Genomic DNA, 4,383 nt, shown 5'->3' with positions numbered 1-4,383 from the left:
TAGTCTCATGTCCTCCATGCAACATAACTTTCATTCTTTCCAAGAGTCATTAGAATGGAAAACGAGAACCTATGCACATCTTGCTCATGGAGAATAAGAATCTAGGAAGTGAAAATAATCCATATGTTTCAAAATCTATATCCATTATCAGGTACACTTAGCTTATTTTAGGCCCAACATCCTGAAAGACATTCAAGCTATACAAATTACATGCATAACACCACACATTAATATCTAGATGAATCAATCTTTGAAGGCCCTCTTTCATTCCAAAAGGATAGTTTGAGCACAAAACCTTGTGAAGAAAAATAAATATAATGAAAGCATGATAATGTTGATGCATGAGATTTATCAGCAATAGCATTCAGACAGACACATATGTCACAAACATGTGGCGCAAATTAAACGGTGAAAAGTGAAGATGCAGAACCTAAAATACTTCCATCTTTTTCTTGAACATGCAACAACATTCTCCTCTTTGTTTGGATGATCCTGAAAATTTTGAAGCTTGTTCCTTACCTCCATCAAGGATACAAATAAACTAAAAAGAAGGTCAATACACCTTCAATGCTGCTTCCATAAGAGATCTGATCCACCTAGCTGCTTCTTCTGAGCTTCTAGTGCCTAACTGCATGGTTTTTTATTTTAAATATCAATATATGTAGTAATGGAACAACAACAAAATTATCAATAGATGTTTTTCAAAAGGGACTAAAACCATACACACCTTAAGTTGATCTTTGTGATCAGAAGCATTGTAAAGAGTAAATACATACAAAGCCTGCAAATACAACCATCCTTACAACAAAGTAAAAAATCCTAGTAATAATCAACCTTTTAGTATAACGAAATTGACAAAATAAGTTTATGGAAATTCAATAATTTAGATTTAAACTTTTACATTTCTGTGCATAAACTCTCTCCCATTATCTGTCACTCGTATGCATGAGTCTATAATTGCACTTCTAATAGGATCCTGAGATAACAAAACTGCACATATAAGATATAAGTGGAAAATTCAAGAACAAGGTATAAAATATTTAGTTGATTAAATTTCAGAACCAACAACATGGAATAAAATGCCCTTCTTAAACCAACTAATAGGTGAGATTGCATGGATCTCTTGCTACCATTGAATATTAAGTAAATACAAATTATAAATAATGCCAATGTTATTAGATATCCTTTAATATAATCTTTTAAAATATCCTAAGTGGAAACCTCTTTGGTCTCAATTTACCCCTCTCAATTGCATGGCCCCAATTGATTCAACTTGTATAACTGTGATATCTATTGATCCATTTTGAATTTTTTTTCTCACTTTATCATTATGACTAAAACTAAATGCGCAAGAATAATAATATATGTACTTTTGCAGATTCAAATAAAACCAGATATCCATCTAAAACAAATTCTTTTATACTACACTAATTTTGTGTACGTGTATTTCCAACTGATTGATTCATGAAGCATAACTATCTCATGATTTAGCTGGGATAATATAATCATTATCCTAAAACATCACTTATAAAGAAAATAGAAATTAGGTTAATAGAGTTGTGTAAAAACTTCTATAACAACAACTAAGTCTTTATCCTACTAAGTGGGATTGACTATATGGATCCTCCTATGCTATTGGACTTGATGTCCTAACCTATCCTTAAATATATTTAAATAAATTTTATATTATTATGATTATTGTTGATCAAATCTTCTTTATTGTCCCTCTTCCTCGATTAATGTGCATATTTGTCATGATCTCACATCATCTAACTGGACATTTATTAATCATCTAAATACATGTCCAAACTATTTTAAATATGTCCCTCAAAGTTTAACTCCAATTTTCTCTCTAATATTTTCATTTCTTATTTATCCATCCTCGTATGTCCGCATATCCACCTTAACATCTTCATCTTTGCAACTATCATCTTCTACTCATGTACTCGATTCATAATCCAACATTTAGCTCCATATAAAATTTTATAAAATTAAAATTGCAATAGCTTTCATTACAATTTCTATGCATGAAAACAAGAATTTTTTCTTTATGAATTTAAAATTTCCATAAGGGGAATTAAAGATGGATAAAGGCACTCATTTTGAACTAGAAGGGTACATGAAAATTTTCACATACTTCAAGAGGAATATCTAGAATGAAACACATTTCTAAATATACCTCATGTCTAATCTAAGAATAATATCATAATCAATTCATTGATATTAATCTAAATCTCTAAAAATAATTTCTTATTCATTCAACTTAAGGTGGTATCCCATTATAATTTTTCAGAATTTGCTAAAATTACACTAACATCATAGTTATTTTTCAACAATAGAAATAAGAAACCCAACTTGAATGAAATAGATACCAAAATTTGATAAAAACTTTTCATTTATCAGCAATAATGAAAATAATTTCACTATTATCATAACAACAATTATCATGACACATTATTGTGGTATTTATTGTGAGTTCCCGCCAACTATCATGATTGCAATAATGAAAGCATGATAATGTTGAAATAAATCCATCTAGGAACACATATCAATCCAAGGCTTTAAAAATCAGTGTCATCTAACCATATCAGGTGAGTTGGGCCATTATACTCCTACACTGTAACATAGCACAAGTTTGGAACTGACACAATAACAAAACCATCAATAGCATTCCAATAGAAATTATGATACTTACAATGAACTTTGTAACAAGCTTCTCTTACTCTTATGCTCTTACACTATAACATGGCATAAGTTCAGAACAAGCATAATGACAAAATCATCAATGGCATTCCAATAAAAATGATGACAGTTCCAATGCATTTCGTAATAAGCTTCTCTTCCTCTTGTTCCCATCATCACTCTATGATGGAGCAATCCTATGCTCTACCATATTCCCACTTTGCTAATAACTTGTCTCATATAGAATTTAGTATAAAATCAATATAGTTAGTGAAACTATAGTTTTAACTCTACTCAGTCCCTACCCTACCATGCTCAAACCATTGATTGTCCACATGGTGGGTATGGAATGAACTATAACCTACTGCTCTTCTAGTGTTGTTTGTTCCAATTCTATATGCATGGGGGGTCATTTTAGGCTTCACAGACAGAATCATATATTTCAGAAGCATGATTGAAACAGACTCAATTGTTGTGGAGATTTAAATAATTTAACCAATAGCCAAAAAAGATGTTGCACAGTGGAGCTTAGAAGAACAAAATGAAAGAAATTAGTTGATTATAACATTAACATCTTGTCTTTCCTAATTAGCAAACTGAGGACAAACATATATCCACCTAAACACAATGATTAGTGCTAAACTAATTAGGGTCAAGATGTAGATCCACTGTAAATAGATTATTTCTTCCCAAGCTACTTAGTGCAAATTTATTAATGCCTTAGCAAGCTATTGGATTGAATACATCCTACAAAACCTAACCGCTGAATATAGATCATCAATGATGAGGACATTCGAGTTTAAATCTAAAGTGGATAAACCATGTGCCGATATGAGCTATGATACATTAGTTTAAAAGAAAATGTTAATTATCCTAAAATTCCATATATTAAAACAATTTAAGAAAAGACTAAAACTATTTTCCATCCCCCTGACCAAAGAGGTAAGGTCATTGTGTTTATGCCTAATGTACCTGTGGTATAAAATAGGTAGAAAGGAAGGTCTTTGTTTGCATTGACTACTACACATGATGCGGATTGTGAACATATAAATATTGGTTTAAGGGGAAAAAAAAATTAAATTGTTCAGCAATTATAGATCATTTACAGTTTGATCTCAGCTGCTACATCTTCAGAAAGATGTTTGGCACTGGCTCATCCTGTCCTGTTTGATCACCTCATCCACTAATTAGCAAATAACTCAATTTCATGAAGAGTGGAAAGAACGCCCACCATATGGGGCATATGAATAAAATGCAATTCAAACAATTACGAGTTTGCATCCCTGCTAGAGTAGAGGCCATCTGGTTTTTGTTGTACAAGGATATTTTTTCCCCATATTTCTGATAATCCATGAAAAATAATAAATTTCTAGTGAGAAACTTTATCAAAAGTGTAAGCTATGACCCGATTTCTTTGTCAGGATTGCATAAGTGACCACGTTCACAGAAAATACTACTTCATTAGACTTTTCTTGCTAGCAGTCACGATGTGTCACCGTCTCCTACCTATCAAATATTCAGCTCCCCCACCCACACCTTATGTCCGGTTAGCAACGAAGCACCCCCACCATGCATGCTACAGCACACTGTCACAGCGCACAGCTCAAATTTTATACGATCTACCCCACCATCCTTGCTCGAGAAATCTAAGACGCATGAATCAGTTAAAGATCTCACATTCGCTGATCGATTTCTTCTCGA

At 32.2% G+C, this 4,383-nt stretch overlaps 1 long non-coding RNA gene across 1 annotated transcript; it reads right to left on the bottom strand.

The window, feature by feature from the left end:
- Window positions 1-281: 281 nt before the first annotated feature.
- LOC141842758 (uncharacterized) lies at window positions 282-978 on the bottom strand. The gene is made up of 4 exons (XR_012602986.1): window positions 902-978; window positions 728-781; window positions 563-628; window positions 282-492 (listed from the first exon to the last, which is right to left on the bottom strand). It is a non-coding gene; the product is annotated as an uncharacterized LOC141842758 (long non-coding RNA).
- Window positions 979-4,383: the final 3,405 nt, after the last annotated feature.

Source organism: Curcuma longa, chromosome 12, assembly GCF_044706935.1.
Source record: "Curcuma longa cultivar G26 ecotype Majalengka, Jawa Barat chromosome 12, ITB_CL_G26_1.1, whole genome shotgun sequence".
Taxonomy (NCBI): Eukaryota; Viridiplantae; Streptophyta; class Magnoliopsida; order Zingiberales; family Zingiberaceae; genus Curcuma; species Curcuma longa.
This window is presented reverse-complemented; position numbering and strand designations above follow the sequence as displayed.